At 36.3% G+C, this 23,870-nt stretch overlaps 1 protein-coding gene across 2 annotated transcripts in view; it reads left to right on the top strand.

The window, feature by feature from the left end:
- NKD1 (NKD inhibitor of WNT signaling pathway 1) overlaps positions 1-23,870 on the top strand; it is a 289,759-nt gene that overhangs the window by 46,181 nt on the left and 219,708 nt on the right. The window contains exon 1 of one of the 2 annotated variants that reach the window (XM_080552898.1): positions 349-414. The exons of the other annotated variant lie outside the window; for it this stretch is intronic. The gene's annotated coding sequence lies outside the window, so the exon portion shown is untranslated. Of the gene's footprint in view, positions 1-348; positions 415-23,870 lie in introns of those variants that run through there. 2 annotated transcript variants of the gene reach the window in all.

Raw genomic sequence — 23,870 nt, 5'->3', positions numbered from 1 at the left:
CCTCAGCCCTCCTGGTAACAAAATTGTGATTTGAATTTACCTAGCTCCAACTTCCCACCCTTTCTTTTTGCAATGTCTTTGTCTGCTGTGCTAAAGAACCTACTATCAAACATATGTTTCCCATTAGGTCATCACAGAATGTAACCCAGGTTACATCTTATCTTCTGTGTTAGCCCAGGTAGTTTGAGTTCCACAATGATTTCCCAATGGGTCACCTTTTTATTAATTGCTTTCTTCTCCAAGCTGTCTGTAACTTATCTGTGCTGTAGATATTAGCATCAGACAGTATTTCAGCAGCTTCTAGCAATGTTGAACTAAAGGTGTAAAAAAAAATAGAAAAAAAAAAAGGCATTTATTCCCATTCTATCAATCTCAGAAACTCATCATCTGTTTTCAATAGTAGTTCACTATCAGGTGACTATCAGTCTAATTTATATTATGTTCTAAATATGCAATTTTATTTTCAGCATTGATGGCAGGAGTATTGTGGGTGTGGTTGTGTTTTTTGTTGTTGTTTTTTGAGTTGTTGAACAGAAAAGGAAGAAAAAGAAGTGTGTTTTTGTGAAATGAATGCAATAGTTAACGATGTCATTTTGGATTTATTTCAGAGAATTTTATGTAGCTGATACAGTTTTTTGTTGCACTACTGTTTAAGCAGGCTGGAGTCACTGTGTAAAAATGCTGATTGATGTTTCTGAAGTCTTTTCAGACAGTCTGTATTGTCTCACGTGCACAGTGTTTGACCAGCGTATTGGATTTCTAGCAGTGGTTTGACATCACAGTTACTTTAGGATGTATTTTCACTTTCTCATTTTCAGTTATAGTTTAAGTTGACTTGTCTTGTTCCGGACAGAAATACACCAGGATTGCTCACATGGCCTAAAGCTTATGTCTCAGTAGCAGATAATAGCTTCTTAAACTTTTCTAATTTAATTGCTTCCAGCTGTCTGACTGCATACTGTCACCTTAAGTTTTATTTCTAGCTCTTGACCATCAGCTTGTCAGGTGACTCAAGCAAGTTGCTGGCCTGCTCTATCCTTTTTTTGTTTCTTGCCTTTGTCTTTCGTACCTGTTTGGATGACAAACTCTTCAAGCCAGGCCTGTTTCACAACGTGTAACTGTAAAGTGCCTCCTGGTATGGGACATTTTATAAACTGCTGTATTGTGGACAATTTTAAGATTATCCTTTATGTCCCAGATATTTTGTATGTTTTCCTTCTTGGCATTTGTCTGTTGCTACAGCCCTTCGGGCTTAGGTTTTGCCTAATCAAACTGTCCTCTTCTGGTTGAGTAGGCCCTCATGAGCTTTCAGGTTAGTGTGACATCAGCTAGTTTGGAGAATCAAAGGACCCCTATACTCGGGAGCAGTCATGCACACAAATGGATGTACAAAGGAACGGAAATATTTCTCTGTCTAGTCTAATTTACTTCCTAATTGCTCCAGCAAATTAGTTTCCCTAGCTGAACGCACAGTTTAGCAAATGTTACCCTGGTACGCTGAGTGGAGGTGATGGTCATCGTTGCTGGATCGGTCCTCTTCTGGAGTCACCAGGGTGTTTGTTATCATGCGGCTTGGAGAAAGTATGTGCAGAGAGGAGTCAGCAAAAAAGCCACATCAGTTGGGCTAGTAGCAGACAGCACATGCCTGAGGTACTTCAGTTCATGTGGTAACAGCAAGGAGGTGTCCATTTTGGTGAACTTCCTCTGCCTTATGATTTACCAGCTTTCCTTCCCTCAGTTAATCCTGCTCACATCCCATGTTTCCACACAGTAGATCTATTAAGTATCTGGACTCTTATCTAGTCCAGAATTCACTTCCTTCAAGTGTCTCTTTTTGATCATTTCTTTTAGCTCCTCCTACAATCCTCTTTCCTTCCTCCCCCCCAAAAAAGCTCACATAAAGGGCTGTATGTTTAATGCTATGTTTGCATTAAACCTCTCTCCCCATCCTTTCATTGTCATATCAGCTGTAAACTTCGAGGCAGCAGTTGTTCTATTACAAGCTTTTGCTGCAGAACCTGGAAGTACAGGCAGGACTTGGACTTGGCAGGTCCCTAAGTACCATCAGTGTATGCTTTTTTAATACAAATAAATTGGAGAGACTCATTGCCTCCTTCATCCATTAAATGGAGAAAGTAACAGTTGTGTACTTTTAAGAAGGACTTTAAGTCTACAAATGAAAAGGCTTTAGAAATGCTAAATATTAATTATTAGTAGTCATTAGCATTCTTGTCCCCTCTTATCAGTGCTCTCATTTGCAACATGTAACGTACTCTAACAGCTCATTTTCCGTTCTTATTCAGTAGCCCTTGTAACAGAGCATATTTAGCAACACTAAAGGCTGTTTGCAATAAGAACAGACCTACCTGTTTTTCAGTTTAGCTCTGACAGATTTTGTGGCTTTTGATTTATTTATTTATTATTTTTTCCCCACATCATGTTTTCTGTGTCTGGGTTCTTGTATGGCTGATGTTACAGTATCAGTGCACCTTAATATTGGAATTATTAATAACTTACTGTGGCTGCAGGAGTCCTTGTTCTGTGTTGCTACATATTGAGCTGGATTTGACCCACAAAACTGAGTGAAAAGGAGAGACAGGAATCCAGATATATACTATATACTAGTGACATACTTACAGTGGAATACAGTACATAATTCTAAAACGAAAAGTGAAATATGGGCATTAGTTACTTTCTTCATGATCATACAGAAAGAAGGGGATAAATTTGGAACCGGACCACGAATTTTGTGTTGTATGCTGATGATACAATTACAACATTGTTTTAAGAATACTTGTAGACTACGTGTTTCTCCAAAGAGAATAAAATAATAATTTTTTAAAAATCCTTTTAAAGGTATATCCTATTATAAGGATGAAAGCGGAGCCTTTTTTCTCCATGTGTGCTATATATGATGAAAATATTCTAGGAATTTCTGGATGCAGGTATGGCAGTCTGTTTGTAGAATTATATCTAGTAAATTTAATTTATAGTGCTTCAATGGATGCATGTGAACACATGGCTTCTATTACCTTTTGTTTTGGATCGTTTTGCATTTTTCATTCACTGGTGTGTTTTTGAAAGTATATTTTCCTGTGGTTGTAAAATTGCATCACTTCATTGCAAAGATAATGTAAACGCTAGCTGTGAAAGTATTTTTTTTCTTATTATACTCCCAATCAGACACATTATTCCAGAATTTCATTTGCACAGAAAACAATGAGCTAGAAACAGCACTTTCCTATTAATTTGTGCTCCCCTGGTTATGGCTACAGTTATTCATGAAAGTTTGTCAAGCTTCACAGGTATTAACCTAACCAGAGAGCCCTCTTGGTTGTCTTATTTGAAGCGGTGGATACTGGCTCTTGTTTCTTATGCAACATTGATGGAATGCACTCTTCTGCCATTCGGAGACCAGCACCAGCAATATCCCTGGCCCTTTTCATATGTCCTGTGACGAGGCATAGGAATTTTCCAGTGCAACCTAGAAGTTTCTGGATATATAAGCTTTCTAGAAATTTCTGAGTTATCTCTAAGAATCTGAGTGTCAATACCCTAGGAGTTTTGTGATCTTTCTAGGAATTTCCTTGTATCCAGGATTTTTTATATATTTTTTTTTCTTGGTTCTTTCTAGGAATCACTACCTCCAGTACATTTCCAGGAATTTTTGAGTGCTTTCCAGGAAACTTCAAATGCTTTCCAGGATTCCTGACTCTAGAACACTTCTAGAAACCTTTGAGCACTTTCTAGGAATTTAAGAGCTTTCTAGAAATTTGAGTGCTTTCCAGGAATTCCATGATTGAAAATCCTTCCAGGGATTATTGCGTGCTGTCCAGGAATTCATTAATCTAACACAGGGAAAAGTTTTAGAAAGGTTCTTTCTAGTATTTTGCCTTCCTTTCTATGACATTATCATTGCCTTCTAGGAATTTTCCTATTTGCTTTCTAGGAAATCCATATTCTTCCCAAGAAACTATTGTTGCTTTCCAGGAATTCCCTCTGCCTTCTAGGAATTTCTAGATCTAGAGAATTCCCAATCTTTCCTTTGATTTCTAGGAAATTTCTCCAAGTGTGTTGTCTCTGCCTGCAGATGTTTAAAGTCTTTAGTTACATGAGTCACTTTGTAATAGTAGGCCCAAATTATTACTTTATGTAAATCGACACAATTTTACTGATGTCAGTAAAATAAAGAAGTTACGTCATTTGTCCCCAGACATTTGGTATGTGGTTTTTCCAAATGTGATATCTACAGGCCAAAATCTGTTGTCTTGCATCTTTGATCTAAGAATAGATGCTGATGTAAATCATCTGGTTCTTATTATTTTTTGCTATCATTTAAAATGAAAGGGAAAGAGCATGTATGTCTTATCCTTCAGGAATGTTCAGTAACACGAGTATTTACTCTCCATTTCAAAACCAGCTCCGATACTGTGCTATGAGAAGTCTTATTCATGGCCACTGTGGCTATGAGTACTAACAGCAGCAGACCTGAAAGGCAATGCTGTTACCTTTCTGGCTCAGCTTATCAATATTATAGAATGTTTTGAGCAAGTAAACTTGGGCCTTAACAAATAAGAGTGACTGCAGGCTCTCTTTTCTGTATTTTCACCTTCTGTTATTAAGCTTGAATTTGTCAAGATAAGTTGCTGGTGGTAGGGGACTGGAAAGCTGAAAGTTTTACTGTTGCTTACAGGTGAGATACAGTTATTTGACAAGTTTGAAAGTTGCATGTACTTCAGCAGCTTAGCTAGGGTGGAAACTACTCAACTGAAAAATAAACCCCAACTTCTAGATTACTTCTTTCATTAATTGCTTACACTTCCAACCTTGTCACCAGTGCTGGTTCCTACTGCTGACATCCTATTACTACTGCTGCCCTCAGAAAGAGTACTTCACAGTATGACTGGATGTATGCTGGTAGCTACTCTAGTACAATTCATCCAAGAATCATCTTTCAGTGAGGATGTTGGTGTGGGGGACTGAAAGACAAAAACAGATATGTTTGAATTAATATGACAAAAATCTCTTTTCAGAAAAGGTTTATGCATGTAACTTCTGAAATCACACTGAAAGCTCAGCCTACATAATTTTTTCATCATGCTTAGGAGTCTTAATCACTTAAGCAATTTCATTATGCTCTCATAGTAAGAGATCATGCAGACACTGCTTTTTATCCCTTGCTCAATTTTGTGCCAGTCCAGGTGCATAGCTCTTAGTGTTAAATGTCCTGTACATTATCATACTTCTCATGTTGCTAAGAAAGAGATGTTAAGCAGGATGTAAGTTGCCCATGTCTGTCTTAAATTTGTGTGGAAAACACAGCCAGAAAGTATTAGACTGCTTGCTTAGTTCTATATGTTCATACTGCGCTGCCCCTCCTCTCCCCGAAGCATGTGAATGCTCTCTTTCTATTATTTCAGACCAGCACAGAAGTTTTCAATTGCTTTTTCAAAGTGTAAACTGTCTTTCAAAGTCTTGAAAGTTCATTTTATGAAACCAGATCAAATGGTTGTGACATTTGCTATCTAGACATTTAAAGGCATACTACAGATGCAATGCCATCTCTCACTGGATGATTTGCTGTAGATAAAGGGCTAACCCACATCCGTCATTATAAACACAAGGAGTCCAGCACGTGTGAGCAATGTCCCAGAGAGAAACATTCCTTAAATGTTAATCCATTGCTTTAACTTTTGTACCTTCTTGTTCTTTCATGAAAGTAGGACTTGACATCAGCCAAATTTCCCTGTTATTTAAAAAAAAAAATGTTGAAACTTAAATGCTGGTTCCTAAAATTGCTTATCTCAGTTTTTTTGAGTTTAGCCTAATATTTTTTCAGAAGAGTACTTACACAACAAATATGCTGAAATCAGATCAGGAAATTGAAAACCAGCATCAAATCAAACTTCACCTACCTACATACACAGCCTGTTAAAATGGACTGTTTTTAAAGAGCTTTGGCTGAAATGTGATGAATTTGGCTGTAAGGATAATGTGAGAATTCTTTACGATTAAAGACTTGAATTATAAATCATAATTTTTGCGTACTTTCAGAAAAGAGAAAAGTGACTGTCACACTCTTTTATCCAGTTAAACATCAGTAGGCAATATATGAGTGGTAGAACAATATCAAATTTATTGTTTAAGGATGATAGACCACTACTGTAAAACCTCATTACCACATGTGAGATATAACTGAATGTTCACATTCAGCTTTTGCTATGTACTTTCTTTGAATCGGGGACAAGATAAGAATTGCCTGACTAGTTAGCATTTTATGGTGTTACTTCCTAAGTATCTGTTAGCTTAATTATCACATATGTCCTGACAGTTGAGAATTACCATGCAGTGTAGTGATGTCACGAGTTGGTTTGGTTGTGGCTCACAAGTTATTGCATTGTTAAATGAGAATCTTTGGAACATTCCTGCTCTGAATATTTCAGTCCCTTAACTGGCCTAGATCAGGGACATAAAACCATAATTGCAGTTGCTTTCTCATAAAATAGTCTACGTACTTCATTGCTTTGAAAACTAGTTAATTTCCACGTCAGATTCTTCAATACTAGGGGAAGATAAATATTATTGCCCCAGGTTTACTGACAGGAAAAGAAAAACATCATTATTTTGCCAAAGGCTGCATTAGAAATTTGGGGCAAAGGGCATGTCCACTGTATGGATTGCCATGAGCCTGGAGATACCTGGGCTAGCTCTAAATGGGCCAGTTCAGCCCCCCCAACCTACCTGAATGAGGCAGCCTGAAGGTTAACGCATTAAATCTGCTGTAGTTACTCTGTAGTTAATAGCACTGTGCTGTTAAACATGGGTACAGCTAATGGGTGGCTCAAGTTCTGTTACTGTGGGCTGTCTCACTGCAAATGCATGTTCCATATAGCCTCATATGCTTTATTTTTGTATATGATTGTCTTGTACTAATGGGAGTGTAATTACTCTCTTGTTGCTGGGATCCATTTGTTGGTGCAGGTGTGACTCAGAGCATAATTTCCCCCATAATATCATGGCATGTTCTGTGAAGATTAACCGAGGTGTGGTTTTTTGTTCTTTTTTTTTTTTTTTTTTTTATTCATACTATAGTGAACATTAGAAATAATGTTCAGGCATTACCGGGGAAATAAGCATATTGTAATATATTAACCGATAAAATACTTGCAGTATAAAATAGGCTTTAATAAAATAGTTCTGTTTTAAAAAATGAAACGAGGCAGTGTTCCTGTGGAAAAAGCACAAATGTGGGCATGTAATTAAATAAAGCATGAAAATTGATATGCACAAAATGACTGAATTTAATGCTGAAATTAACAATGTTTGTGTATCTGTCTATCTGACTTTGAATTACTCTCATATAGCATTCTTTATCAATAATAACTATAATTAAATTAATCAATAAACAGATCTCAACACAGTATTTATCTGATCTGTGCTTGGCAGCGTTATGAAAGGAAAGTTCAGAATTACAATTCCTTTCATTTAGTAAATAAAATCTTGTGTATATGTATAATTTATTTAGTACAGACATACAACTCTTTAGCATATTTACAGGTACCTGTGGTATAGCTCATGGATCCTTATATTTGATTACATTACATATGTGAAAGTAGCTTTGTGGTTGCAAAATTAACAGGCCTTCTGCAGGAAACACGTTGCACAGAATAGCAATTTGACACTTTGAAAGCAAATAGAAATGCATAGACAGGATGGGTTAGGGAACAGAAATCGGACATAGTGCTTTTCACTCCAAATTATGACCTGAAGCTAATGTAGTCTGGCTACATTACTGAGAGTCTTACTGTCTAGTAAATGATCATTTTCTGTCTGAACTTCCTAACAAAGAGACAGGATGGTATCAGTGTACTTTCAAGTAAGGAGGATTGGCTTCATTGCAATTGCAATGTAGCTGGCAAGAATCGGTACTGATGGAAAACGAAGGGAAAATACATCAGTAAAGGAAACATGATATGGAGTCTAAGTTGGTCTCAGTCTCAGATAGAATCACACATTAAAATCCAACTATCAATTCTGATTTCCATGCTGTAGAGGCATCTGATCATTCTAGGTGTGTATAGGAATTGATACTCAGTACAAATTGTAGTGATGCTAAATAGAGAGGAGAGATTGGAAAGATGTAAAAAAAATCAACTCCTAGGTAGAGAACACTGATAATGATTTCTACTTTGGGAAAATTAATCTACACTTTAATATGGAAGCCAAATCCCATAGATGATATTGGATGATATTGGAGTGAACGGAACCTTTTCTTCTCACAGATACCATAGGAAATACTAGGCAGTGCTTTTGGCGCTGTTTCTCCACAGGCAAATTTTTAATCCAGGACATCAGGGCAGATAGATGACTTGGAGTCAGTTCTAGAATTCTTCTTTTTCCTTCTGGTGCTGGAAGTAACTTATCTTTTGACATGCCATCAGAGACCTGCTGTCAAATTCCTGTACCATACCAGTCCCACAGAGGCTGATGAGTTTTGTGGTCAGGTAGTTTGGGAGGGTCATTGAGCCAGATGTTATGATAATGACAATTTATGGAGGCAGATTGCCTTCTCTTAATAAGGCTGAATATGCAGCGTAAATTTGCTGGCAGTGGCGGTATCAATGAGATCCTGACATGGGTAAAGTTTCAAGGAAACTGATGCTTTTTGCTTTTTAACTTAAATAAAATCTAAGCGTTCTAGATTAAACAAGAGGTAACACTCAACTTTTTAATGAGCTCCAGCAGAGGTGGATTAACATTTCTTCTAGTTGTTCTTACTTCTCCCTACTTGTAGCATTTCCAGCCATACTCGATTCTTCACCAGCATGTCTGTTTTAAGTGTGGGGGTTGTTGTTTTGTTTGTTTGTGGTGGTGGTTTGTTTTGTTTTGTTTTGTTTTTTGGCTCCCCAGTATCACTGGAAGATTTGAAAATGCCTTCCATTAAAAAAAATAAAGTAGAAGTTACCTTGTTACCCTCGATTCTTAACTCTGTGTTGGTTTTGTGAAGCAACTGGAGAGAAAATTTTGAACTGACAGCATTCCTGTTCAAAATTACTATGGTAAAGGCTAAGATTAGACAGCAGCAAAAATGGCTGTGATGTCATTTAGGGGGAAAAAAGGAAGAAAATAAACTTATACAGTTTAGCTAAACTGTTCGGTTTTTATAGGTTATGACTTTCAAAAGTTATTAAAGAACAGCTATTCTTTTATCCAGTGCAGAAGTGACAGGTGCTGGTAGTGACCATCTGTGTGGTCTGAATGACATGTTAACTATTGAAATAAAAACTAAGGAAGGAAGATGTCCAAACAGTGAGGTCTGTTAAGACTGTTGAATTGCTAAAGCTGCAATATTTATCTATTTAAAAGCCTTGGTGCCAGGCTTCAGGAAACACAGTGTACCTGAGAAGTCCAATTGCTACTGACAATTTCTATGAAAAGAAGTAAAAGATGCATTCTATATTTCAACCAATATCATGGTATAGCTAAAGTTAAGCTAAAAAAAATCAGATTTTGATTTGCAGGATACCAACTAACTGTTTTGCACTAGAGATTGCTTAATGTACTGTGCATGTGTAAGTGTGTGTACGCAGCAAATGAAGCACTCGTGTGCCATTAGCAACCCAGGAAAGAAGAAAGCTGCTGGAGTGGTTTCTTTTTTTAAAACATCATTTATTTATTTATTTATTTATTGTTCTTCCCCCTCCACTGCTTTTATTGGCCTGGATGAATGCTACAAAGAGGAAACCAGATGTGAGACAGGGATGACTTGAAAGGACAGGTAATTAATATCATCTGCCTTAACTTTCTTATCTTGATGGGCTGATGTTTACAATGCTGACCCTGGGGTGGGGGGAGGTACGACCTCTTCAATAAGAAATGAGAAAAGTCCAAAGGCTTTTGAGCTTCACAGAGAGCTTTGCTCCTTCTATGAAGTGCAAACAGCTTGATTTTTGTGTGCCTGTGAACACTGTTTTGCAACAGTCTCTATTCGAAGAGCAAGCTCTTTTAACTTTCTTTTCACTAGGAGAAAGCATATTAATGGTATTTTTATATGATGTGTTACTTTTTCTCATTACTTTTCTTTTGCTTTTAATTCACTTGATAATAAATTTGTGTGACCAAGAATTTGGGGGAGAAGGAGAGGAGAGGCCTGCAGAAAAGCAACATTATTTCCAGTGGTTGATCTCCTCCCCCCACTCCCAAATATATATCACTTCTTGCACTTAATTATTTCTGACATTTTGTCCATCATACTGTAATGAGCTTCTTCAGAGGAAATAAAAACAGCTTGTCTCTTTGAAAACAGAGATGCAACTATTTTTTTTGTTTGTTATCAAAACACAAGCTGTTTTTCTTCCTCAAAGGACACATCGCCTTACAATGGAAGAAACATCAAGAATTAGATTAGACAGCATCAAGTTCACATGAAAGAAAATACATTTCTTTAAACAGATTTTTTTTTTATTTTTTTTTTAAGGGAGAGAAAAGATGTAAGGGTTTAGTAATCTAACTCTTTTCCAGTGTGTGCTACTTTCTGTGCATAGATGTAATAGTAAGGAACCAAATGGCAGATTGCATGATAACGGCCTAATTGTGAACAAGGGGCTTGAATTAACTTAAGTCATTTGGGAGGTCTTTGATAATTCCATATATTAGTAGGGTCTGGTACATCTTCTGGTTCCCTGCACATTTCAGAATGTGTATCTGACTTTGATCATTTTACTACATTAAGTACAAATCACAGACTAATTTACCATTTGCTTTGAGTGGTTCCTTATATAAATCTTTGACAGTTTTTCAGAATCAGCAATAGAACTTATTTTCTAATTCTATGTACTAGAAAACAACACCATTTCAAGTAGCAGCAATCAAAGTAGTACCACTGAAAGTATGGGGCAGAGCCACCTGATTGTCAAGAGCCACCTGATTGTCAATTTCTATGATTGTGCATGTGTCCAGATGCAAAGATTGGGAATATCTCTATAAATAAGTTATAAAACTCATTTCTACTATATAAGTGACATGTTTGTGGTCTCCAAAATTTTCTAAGCCATATTTTTTAAAATAAAAATCATCTTTCTTTATATGATTTGTTTTCATTTTCTTCTCAGCCTAGTATCTAATGTGTGTACATATATTATATATAATATATATACGATATATAAGAATTTTAGTTACAGGCTTACATTTTGTTCTTCTAGTTTCTGGCTTAAATGAATATACTTCATTTATGTTTGAGGGTAGAATGTGATATAAAATAAACGTGTGTAGTAAACCTCTGTTTATACCACAGCAGAATTAATGTCCCACATTGTTTCAATGCAATCAGCCAGTTCAATTCTTGTCAAGTACACTTCCATTTAGAGTGCATTTGCTCTGTGTCATCATTTACTCATAGGTCTTTTCATTAAACTGTCAATTAATTGCCTAAACCAAGAAGTAAAATTTTGTTTAACAATATTTAGAAAAAGGACCCAGTTGTTGTTGTTGTTACTGCATACATAGTTCGCCAATTCATACTCTGTGTTCCAGGCCTACTTACTTATTATTTTGATTCATTGTAATAATTGCCTTTTTTGCAATTGCTAGTTTTGCAGTAATTCCCTGTCAGGTTTCAGCATCAGGATGGTGTAACAACTAAATAAATGTATCCTAATTTGTATGACAGTTTATTATTGAATTGGAGTGGTTAGAAAATATCAAGCTGCCATGGAAGGGTACCAGGTACCTAGTTGAAGTGTTCGTGATACAGGTTCAGTTATTCAATCAGGACGCAGTCTTCTTCTTTTGGAGCATTGATGAACAGGTGTTTTGTGTGTTTTTATTTATCTCTATTTTTTTAAAAAGTCTTCAAATTTTGTAGATTAGTGTTGAACGGAACATACCAGCCGTTATTTTCAGCTGTGAGAATGAATCCTCACAATAATGGCAGGCAGGCCACTCCTACATCCATCTGTCATGGAATGGATGGAGAGTAGAGAAATGAAATATAGTAAAAAAATTCCCATTCTAATTCCTCCTTGCAGGTTTTTCATTTGTAAGTATAGCTTGTTGTAAGCATAGCTGCATGTAACTCCCTCTTTTGGGAACCAGAACACTTATTTGTACTATATGTCTTAGAGCCCACGGAGAGATTTTGGCACTCATGTTGTAATACCTGAAATTCTCGTTGAACTTTCAAAGCAACAAAAGATCTCATGATCTATTGTTGGAGAGGGTACAGAGCATAGCAGAGTTCAAATCTGTACCTCAAAATGCTTATCTGTGGACTGTCTGGCTTTCCATGCCTCCTCTTTCTGCTCGGAGCTGTGGTCCCTCAGTTGGCCATCTATGTTGAGTGCGTGCGAATGTTACCATGTTGCACCATTGTAGCTGCCATCTCTTGGGTAGAGTGAATGTTCAAAAAGATTAAATATCCCAAATCAAAATTGTCAGCCCTGAAGTAAAGGTCAAAAAACTAATTCCGCTCCCATAGCAAATGGACAGCAGAAACCTTTCCTCTCTTTCTTACTTTGCTGTGTTTGTGCACTGGTCAGGAGGGACTATGGTCTTCTCATGAATAAGCTGGCTTTGTGGTGGCAAATCATATGCCAATGAGAATCCAGGAAATATGGGCAAAGACCTGTTCTTCTGGCATACCAATGTAAAGATCTTTTTTGATCCTAAGGGGATATCAGTCAAGTCTGTATGAGATGCTAGTCCTTGCTCTCCATTTTCCACTGTGTAAATGCCTCACATGTCCAATGCATTTACAATACAAATGAATAGGGTTGGAGGTGCCAGAATGTCATGGGCAAAACAAGTCTTGAGTGAGAAGGTTTCCATGTGATTTAATTTATTGCAAATTAACAGAAAGATTTAATCACTGATTTGGATATTAAGAAAAACGCAACATATGCAATTATAAATAAACACTTAAGGAAGGGAACATCTTTCTTCTCCCTTCCCCAGGCTCAAATTAAACCAAACAGCTTATCTTCCCCGCTTTCTAGTCTGAACTTCCCTTATTTTTAAGGTTTATACTCAGTCAATTTCAATTCTTTTGGTGTTGAAAGGTGAGAGCCTGGCCAGTGGAGGTTGGGGTCATGTGAGTAAAGGTTTTTGTCTGCTGATCCTCTGAGCCTTTTACTGATTTATTTTTATTTTTATTATTTTCCTCTGCTCTTCCGTGCTTCTCAGTGTACCTGTTCTGGTGTGTACTGCCCATGGACCAACAGTCCCTTGGGCTGTCCCTGCTCTGACGTAGGTCACCTGTGGTCCTCAGTCCCTCAGCATCATCCTTGCCCCTGTGTGGGTCACTCTTGGGTCACTTTGGTATGGAGCGCCTCCTCCCAAGAATGCATCTTCAGCAGTTTCTTCCTCCATCTCTCTCCTCGAGCATCTCTCCGTTTGTCTCCCTGCATGTCTCTTCATGTTCATCCTCTTCTCACAGCTGCCACTCTTCCATAAATGTTTCAGCAGAGGCATCCAGTTCTCCAACAGCCTGCAGTCTGAGCTCACGATGGCTTATTTCTATGGTTTTAGAGCTGGCTGAATCCACTGTGATCAGCACATGGCAGTTCATGGACTTCTCCAGCATGTCACCAGTGCAGCCAGCCCTAGCTAACTTACTCTGTAATTCATGCATAACAAAGCTCTCGTGTGAGCTAATTGGGCACTCGTGTGCATACTGGGTATTTGTGTGTGTACAAATTGGGTGCTCATGCATAAATTAATCATGTGCTCATGCATGAAGTAGTTGGAGGCTCATGCATGAACTGATTGGGCTCTCATGCATAGTCGGAGTGCTCAGAAGTGTATAGATGTGTATAAGTTCCTTGCCATCACTACTTCAAATCCACTCCCTCCAGCTTCTCAGTTGAGCCTGTATACATGGCTGTTTGGGAATCCATCCCTTTTTCCACAGGAGCAAGCCCAAGGACTTGTCTATGAGCTTCTGTTTTAATATACTTGTAGGTAACAAAGATATTTAATTTTTCCAAATTCAGAACATTTTTTTGTGTAAATTCAGACATTCTGGCAAAATTAGAAAAGGACCTACGTGCTTGTGAGGTAAAAGAATTTAGCTTTTTTTTTTTTTTTCAGGATATTACGTTTAGTCATCAGCTGTTACCTAGGTTCTTCTCTCCTGTACTATGCTGGTAGCTATTTTCCACATAGCAGTTCTTTTCCATCTCTTCCATATATACTTTGATGTCAACTCTGTTGCATTTGAGGTTGTCGACTAGACATTCACTTTATCAATTTAATTTCTAGTCTTGCTTTCCAAAGTGCTTGCTCAGCTTTCTGGCTTGCATTTTCTATAATTTTTGTCTTAGTACATTTTAGTACTTTTTTTTTCCTATCTCGCAAGTCACTTGAAAATAATCAGAAGAACTAAGTAGAAGCTAAACTTCATGGTAATCTTTAGACTGATATGGTATTGACGATAATTAGTTTTTGGTCACAGTATTTCTACAGCAGCTTAGGTCTGCAGCTCCATGTCTCATTTAGCTCCATGCAGCTCATTTAGTCTTTGTTAGTTCAGCAGTGCAGCTGTAGCCCTCAGGAATTCTAGTCTTTGTTGTGGATAAAGACCACTTGGTTGAAACAGTGTGGACTCTGTCAGAGGAACCTGAATCTGGTCATAGGCAAAGCTATTATGGGTAAATTAGTAATCAGCAGTACAGAATGATCCTCCAATTGCAAACACTTTCCTCGAATCCTTTTGTTTGTCTGCCATTTATTCTTTGAACATTGATGCCCTACTAGATTTTTCACATAATATTGCTGCCCACATCTTAGTTGTCACAAAAGGAGCACCTCTTATTTTCAGCATCTTCTCCAACTGCACTGATATGCTGCCAATAATGTTTTTCTTATTCCTTACAGAAAATGACAGCTGCAGTATGTGGGTGTCCTTCTATCTCTATAGCTTACTACCTTGATGTTGTTCTTTGAAAGGTAGAAAACATAACATTTTGACCCTTTTGTCAATGGGTCATTTAGGTGACTAATTAATTCCCAATATAGTGCATCTTTAACGAAAGATTAAGGTTGTCCACAGAGAGCTAGAGAAAATCCAGACAACTCTGCTACTAATGCAGTACACTTCTCCAGTCTGCAACGAGAGAACTGAGTATCTTAAGCAAAAGCAGATGAACTCAGTGAGAGCAGATCTGGTGGGGACCTGGCAGGGACCTGGCAAAGCCTAAATTCCATGGAGCTCCACCTGCGTAAGTGTCCTCTCTGCCATGGAATTTTATGGGAATCCATTCAAATAACTTAATTCTCAAGATCCTCTTAGTCTTGCAATCCTTTTACACTACATTCTAGTAACAAGCTGTAAAGTAGTCTTGCTCAATTTTCCTTCCTCCTTGTTATTGTTTCCTGCCTTACTTTGTATGCAAGTTAAACTATTCACAACGGAATGATATTCACAGTCTTTCCTGAAGGAGCTCACAGAGGAGTCTTTATAAGGAATCTTTATACAAGTAACAGGTTTTTCTTAATGAAAGCAATTTTTTTTCTGATTGAAATTCCTGAAGTGGAGATTTTTCTGCACATGAAACATTTAAAAATAAAACCAGTTTTTCTCTTTTACTTACTCTCGCACGTGTATATACTTTCTTTCTCTAATGACTTTTAGCTGTAGTATGTATGCGTGATACAGTGGAGTTCTCTAACATATTTTGAGCACAAAAGCCTGTGTTCAGCAAATTGCTTTGACTAATACCGTATCCAGTTACCTGAATGTTGGAGGTATATTTTGTTGCATTGCCAAAGAAAGCAACTAATAATACTTCTAAGAACTTTAACTGTAAGGGTATAAAATATGTGGTGTATGTCTATTCTTGGCAATCACTTTAGAGTGAAAACCAGATATTAAGAAAATAGATATCATTTATTCTATGTATGGGCCTGTTGTTTTTCACTATGGGTTTGCAGTTCTTTCATTGTAGAGAAATGTTGTAAGTTTTGTTATGAAAGTTCTGTTATGAAAAAAATAGCTGTTGCATAATCATTCAAAGAGTGTTTACCAAAATATAGTTGAAACTTCCTATAATGCTTTTTAGTTGCATATTGATACTGAATGCTTTACGGTACAGAACTGTCATCTTCGGAGTACCAACCAAGTAAGTTAGTGCTACTGCAGAAAATACTTTTGTAGTATAACTATGTATATGTGTGCTTATTGGACAAACTTTAAATATAGCACAGTATGGCTTGATCTAGTATTTAAAATTAGTGTTGTTTACACAGGTTCAAAAGTGAATAAGGGGATGTTTCTTCTTTAGATGCACCTTTTCGTTGTCTGTGGATTCATCATATAGCTCCTTTGAATGCACTTACCGGTCTGTAAAATAGTGATAGTAATACCTACATCACAGGGATGTGGTCCTAGGTTTATGGCAGGCTTTCTCGGACAAAGGGAAATGCACTTAGCAAAGAAACCAAATCCATATGAAATGGAGAGCAGAGGGAAAAAGATGTCACTTTACAGAAGCTGTAATTACAACTTTTGGATTCTAAGAAAAGTAACTAATAATGTACCTACAGAATTTCATGGTAATTATAATTTCATGGTAATTATAAAACAGCAAAATTTGCCACTTTCTAAGTGCATGTATTTTCAATCTAAGACCCTACATCACAACTAACAACAGGACTTCATACCACATGTGACTTCAGTGTTTGGTTTTACCTCCCCAAGCTCTCTGCTTCAGACTTCTGGATAACTAGCAGTCATTATTACATTACTATATTACATTACTGTACGTTATGTACAGTATTTCAAGACAAGACACTGTGATGGAGAGAGAGAGCAGAGCATTGATACCTCACTGGCAATGCAGTGAGGTTCTGTATTAGGTGCCCCTGCCTGTAGTTGGGAGGGCTAAATGGCAGCAATGACATGTGTTAAATGAATTACTGTACAGGCAACTCTAGGTGAAAGACAGAATGATACAAGAGTCAATCATGGATTTTCCTTTAGTGTTACATAAAAATATATGGCATGTAATGAAAACCCAGTAGTTTTCACCAAGAACAAATAACAAGCAGCATTACTGGTAGAATTCTTTTCTCTTAATGAAGCCAACATCAGGCAACAGTGGCGCCTGAGAGCATACAGAATATAGAAATGTATTGTTAAAAAGTTTTTGAACAGTGTTGTTCTGTTGTTCAGTTGTTGTTGTTCAAATGGTGCTTGAACAGTGTTACCTTTCTACAGAGGATGGGTTTTTATGTACCCAAAGAACAATAGGAATTCCAGCTGAAGTATAAATTATTCAAAAGGATTGATATTTTTCAAGCATATTACTAAAACATGCAGTGACTGGTTTTGTTTTTGTTGCTTCTGTACTTAGATCAATATAAGCCTTGTATGACAGCTCACGGTACAAGTGGTCTAGGGTATTTATCTATGTTACCCGTTCAGGTATGCTTTACAGAAGTATATGATATGGATTAGTTTGAATTTGGTGTGCTTTCCCACAGACGGCAGATTATTTGCTTTTGGAAGTGGTTCAATAGAAAAATTCTGAGGAGAGGAGGTTCTGTCCGTAAGATCTTTTTTTTTCCCTTTTTTTTTTTCTCATATCACTTCAGATTAGTAACATATATTACCTCATTAATTTTGCCAAAATTAATGGCACTGCTACAACATTGCAACTACAACATGAAATTATTATAAGAAATGCAAGGTATTGTGTAGTCATGGGTCTACATTTCTTCAACTTGTTCAGCATTTGTTTCTTATAGAGTGCCTTTTTTTAATATGAATTAAATAATAAGATGAATTCAAGAACATGAAAAAGTTTGTGGTGATTGATAAAAACAACTTGAGTTTAGAGACACTGTGACATGGTACAAAAACTAGCAATAGCCTTATCTATTCTATTGCTTTAAAGCTAATCAGAAAGTGAAATCTAGTCCTCTATTAATCTGTTATGTTTAGGCATTGCCAAATATTGTTAAAACAAAATTTTCAGTCTCAGATCCCAAATAACAAATTTTTATAGGATACTTTGAGACCAGTTATCCTGAAGATATTTTTGCAATTGCACTCGGTACATCTTTTTGAGCCAAACAAATTTGCAAGTGTTAACATTTACCTTTGTAATATAATACGCAACCATAGTGTCTTCTCCCCCAATGGCTATTTAATTTGTTTAGTGAAGTTGTACATAGTTCTATAGTGTAGCCAAAGAACATTGTATTGTTTGGCTGTTGTTTGTTATATTTCCAACAAAAACAAATTATATTCTGTCATTTGAATGAAATGACATTCTGTAGCCAACTCATATTGTTTATTTGCTCTTTGTAATGTTAGACCTAAATGGATAAGGAATATACAGTTTCTGAAAAATTGTGTGTTTTAGGATGTAACCTTTTATCCTTTTATTTATGATACTTCTGTAGCTATGAAAAGCGTTCTTGGCTTTTTGATTCTCATATTTACATAGTAGTTGCTGCCTTTTCCCATGCATTACTAAACTTTCTTCATTTCTCTTCCCCCTCCTTTTCTTTCTTTTTCCTGTCTTTCTGTCCTTTGATCTCAAGTGAATGGTGCCAGCAAACGCACATTGCAAAATTATCTTGCATAAACAATAAGTCTAATATGTGCAGATTAAAGTCCACCACAGGAAAAATAAATCTGATACAGATTGCATCAGATCTGCAGATTTTGGATCTGCTGGTGCTGGCAGATTTGTATTGCAAAAGTTTTAAATTTTTCCTCCTAATTTTGAAACTTGGACTAAGATTCAGGGGAAAAAAAGGGGGGGAAGTGTATTTTGTGTATATATATGTATAATATATAAAGGACCTAGAAAAGGTTTCATTCCTCTATCTCAGTGTCTGAGACCTTACCATTTGTATCTTTTAGCTCCATAAGGTCGCACCACTCTGATTTCATGTATCTGTCTCTGGCACAGTTACAGCACTGTGACCATTCTCTCTTCAGTTGCTGATTTAGATGTTACCTGGGACAAAGCTCCTAGGTTAAAACTCTATCAAACTCTATCGAAGTCAACAACTAACTCATCCCTAATGAGAACTACTCCATTAGTTATGAAGAGCTAACCAAAGAAAGGCCAATCAAAGAATTTCTGCTTTATCTCTTCTTGATACTTCACTGATTTTCCAAAGTAGAAATGAGCTTCATCCGTTTTTTTTCCCTTATATGTTATTAAATGGCATTGGTAAACTCCTTTAAGAAACTTTATGCTAGAATAAATTTCATTTTCTAAAATCTACTAGTTTTGAAGTGGTTCTGGCTTGGCTAAAATGTCTCTGAACAAAAGTATCATACAGTAGAAACACCCAAAAATATTAAGTGATACTGAGGTCTTGAGGAATAAATAATACATTGATATTCCATATTTTATAGCTGTTTAACTGTTATTAATGATCCTTAATTTGCTATTGGAAAGTCCCATGAGATTTTACATTAACTACACAAGCAAAGTTTATGGAATTTACATTCAGATATCCTGTAAGCCAATTTGGGGTAACAGAGCTTTAACTTCATGCTGAAGTTGCAGACAAAACATGCATTTCCAATGTGTGCCTGTTACTGAAAAAGGAAGAAAGGCAAGTTACTTAATTCATCTTTATTGGAAAGAAAATACTTTGTAACTAAAAACTGCATAATTGACAATGAAAAAGAATTTTACATGTGGATGGGATGATAATTTCTTTAATGAAATGATGTATATCTTCCAGTAATTCATAGCCAAATAGGTTCTCCTCAGCTTTCAAAGGTCTGTGTAAATTAATTTTGATCCACAATGAATATGTACAGTCTTCTAAAAGGTTAAACTGTTTCTGAGTCATCCAGATCTCAACAAAAATACAGCCATCTCCAGTCAAGTGCAAAATGACAGAGATGTTGGTGAAAGAATAAAAGAGCAGCAGCATCTTTGCCATCCCAAGGTCGTTTTTTGTGTATTGCAATTGTCATTTTAAATGTTGGAAAGAAAGCAGACAGCAGTACGCCCTGTCATCTCTGGTGACCTGTGGGCAGCCGCCTAACGTCAGTGCTGAAGTGTGCCTGGACCACTGAGATGTGAGGAGTTTCCTTCCCCACGTCCTAGCTCTGTACAGCACCACAAGGTGGAGGTAGGGTATGGGTTCATTTTCAGGCTGATGGCAAGATCAGAGAATGAAGCATCGGAAATATTTTATACATGTATTGTATGGGATGCACCACATGCCTCATAAAATCATGAAGAGAATTAGATTATATCAGTACAGTACCTTGTGTTTGCACTTTTGGCTTCCACTATTAGGCCATGTGTAGAATAATAAAAAAAAAATCTGATGTGTAATGTTTAATCCTCTTTTACTTGTTATTTAATTTTGCATACCGATGTACAATGGAATACAACAAATATTAAATGTATATACTAAAACACATGAATTCAAAACCCCATTTATTTTATCAATTGCTTAAGCTCATTTGATCGTAAGGGACAGGGAGACCAAACAGCTATAAAAGAGCTCAATTTTCTATCAACTGAACCAAATCCTCCTTTGATCTGTTAATCCCAAGTTTATAAGGTTAGGAGATAAGCAAGCGTAACTAAATTCCTTTTTCTTTTTGTCCACCTAATAGTCTATGAAGCAAAGCAAACATAATAAGCTTCTTTGCTGCTTTTCAGCCTCTTCTTGCTGAATAATTCAAAAAGTGCATTACAGGTTTTATGAGTACAACTGTACACACAAGTAATATTCCATGATTTTTTTTTGCATGCCTCAAATTTGCATATATTATATTATTATTTTGCATTTCTGACACCAGAAGCTGACTGCCTACTCGTTCTTGGCTTTTTATTAGGTCTTTGATGCTTGCTGGAGGAGAAGGCCTCTTTTGTCTCTGATAGCCTTAAGGCAGATCTAGGTTAGCAAGAAAGCCAGAGGTTTCAGGCTTGTTAAATGTCACAGTAATGGCTGTCTTTACGCATTGAAATACCAGCCTTCTTCTTTATAGGAAAATGAATCACATTACCACCAAGGGAAGGAAAGCCTTTGTTGGAGGAGACTGCTAGTCTGCTACTTAAGAAGGGGATTTAATTTTCCCCTCCAGGCTTTTTGGCCAGCCCACTACAGTTGCCCTTGTGGAACTCTGATATCATAGCATGCAAAGGATAGCAAACAAGAAAGAGCTATTAGCCATTAATCATACTCATTTTGCGTTGGATGGACAGACCACTTAAAATACTGTATATATTCAGTAAATGAGCAAGAATAGCCTGTGTGGACAAGGCACAAAAGTGTAGAATGTTATTCTTGCATTTTTTGATAAGCATTTCTTGTTTAATTCTTATTCAATGTCACTGAGCTGGTGTTATGCATACTACTTTTTATTAAACCCTTCTCAGAGAACTAAATTGAGGATTTACATTGCCAACAAAGACCACATTTTTAAGTAATCCACACACTTATGAGAAATTTAAATAAAAATGTAAGAACTGCACTATTAATTCAGCAAATATAAAAATTTGATTAAAATAATTTATTATAATGTTGTTTTATATTTATGGTTTTTAGCTGGTTCCTGAAATAAATACTGGTTGATAAACCAGTTGATAAAATCATGTTGTTGTTGTATATGAAATTAAACCTTTAACTAGATTAATATATACTTAGACTACACTCCCTATTTTATTACATTAGAAAATAGGGAAGTAAGCCTTTTAACTAAATTAAAATGTATATGCGTATTATTCAGTCAAATACTATTTTGGTAGAAAAGAGGATATAATTTAAAGGGATTTTTATATTTTTTAAATAACAAGCATTAGCTTGAGTTCTGGGGATGTGTTGGAAAAAAAGTTTGTCAAGACTTTTTGCATCAAAGGCCAAAACATTTAACTAAATAATAATAAAAAAAAGCTACCTGTAGGCTGTGAAGTGACCTGATTACTTTTTTGTTTCTAGGTCCTTTAGGGTTCTTGAACTGGTAGATCTCATGCTCCCATTCCAAACTGGTAGTTTTATGTTAAATGACAAAAGTAAATTATTCTGCTTTTTCAGTTTTCATATAACTTTGGATGAACTAGATATTGAAGTGAAGTAGTTCCTTTATCTGAAAAGAAAAAGAAGTGAAGCATTTGTTATTTAATCTAAGAAAATGACTTCATTGGAATGCTGACTCAGGGACTTTCATGCAAACAATGTCTTTTGGTTTTGCTATCTCTGCAGCAGCTGCCATTTGCGTTTGGATTTTATTTATGACCTTTCCTACGTTTCACCTAGTGGAGGTGAAAGAAATGATTATGAGAACCAAAAGCTGTCAGTACTTACATGCCCTACATCCTTATCAATTTGCATGCTTCTGCGTTCCAGAAAATGTCCAGAGACTCTTTGGTTACTGAGAAAAATGTGGTCGTCTTATATTTGCACCTGTATCTGGAAGGATGCCCCAGCTAACTTGTGTATGAGCTTTCCTGGTGAGGAAAGCAAGACATCACAATATTATTGTTAATTACTAATGACATAATTATTTGCTTTTTTCTAATTGACATAAGAGGCATGCAATATCTGTCTTAATTATGATAGAATCAGTCATGGTTTAAGACATCTGATATTCAGAGAATTAGTTCCTAGCTCTGCTGTGATGCTTTTGGGTGATCTTTGACAAGTCACCTGCATTAACACACTGGTTCCCAATCTCTAAAAAAGGTTAGTGACTTCTTAGTAACCATGTAATTGCAAGTGATGTTTTCTAGATATATCAAGAAAAGTAGATTTAAAGAAAATTTAAAGAAAAGTGTGTTAGAAAAATATTTGTCACAATTTTAATATGCAAATTTTGGTTGTATGTAAAACTAGCCAATGTAGAATTGCGCAGGTTGTCTGTAGTAAATTATAACCCTTTTGCAAAAAAAAAAATGTTATCCCTTTAAAGATATTCTTCAGCAAATGGAACTGGGGGAAAAGGTCAGGGTAGGTAGCCTGTTTCGAGAAGTCACGAGAAGTCTCTGGTTCCTGTCAGCTAGGTGCAGTTACTAACTCAGGACTAGAAACTACACAGATAAAAGATTATTGGAAAAATACAGCCTGAACGAAAAGCCTCTAAAGACTCTTTCCCCTCAAAAAATAAATAATGTGACTTCAAACCAAGTAGATAATTTCAAACAGTTAAGCACACAGGTCTGCCTTTATGTGGAGAGAGTTAATTGAAATTACTTGCCGGTTTTTGCTCAGGTAGTTGATTTTGTTCTCCACCCCAGAAAAAGATTAAGACTTGGTATTGGCTTTGAAATAGAAATGCACTTCTAAAATGATATCTTAATATGACTTTCTGAGATGGAGTTGAATTGATTATTTTTAGGCTTTTTAAATTATTGGTGAGTGGAAAGTGTTGGTCTGGATTCATAAATAATTTTAAAAGAACTCTCCAGCTTACCAAAAATAATGTGCTACTTCAGTTCTTTTAATAGTTTTCAATTCCTAGCTCCTTATCTGTTACAAAGCATTATTATTATTATTATTTTTTTGTGAGCTTTGGACAGTGAAACGGGAAGCAGATTATTTGAGAAAATGTGCCATGCATGAACTGCGTAGTACTAAAAGTGATTACACTTGTGGAAAAACAAGAAAGGATTTGTTGTATTATCTTCCAAGAATGGAGCTACAAAAGGTGTGATTTCAACTCATAAATACTAAGATTAGAAAATTCTTTCAGAAAAGTGAACTAGTTACGGTGAGTGTGTATTTCTTATAATAGTATTCGTGAGGTAATGATGGAATTAATGTGCTCCAAAATCTATTTAAGTCAACAATGAGATTTCCAGAGATCTCGAAGTCTCCTGTAAATCAGGTTCATCGACAGTAAAGTACAAGTGAAAAAACAGTCAAGTAACTTGCCCTTGCATAGAATC

The sequence above is a fragment of the Anser brachyrhynchus genome (assembly GCF_964034855.1).
Source record: "Anser brachyrhynchus genome assembly, chromosome: 12".
Classification (NCBI taxonomy): Eukaryota; Metazoa; Chordata; class Aves; order Anseriformes; family Anatidae; genus Anser; species Anser brachyrhynchus.
This window is presented reverse-complemented; position numbering and strand designations above follow the sequence as displayed.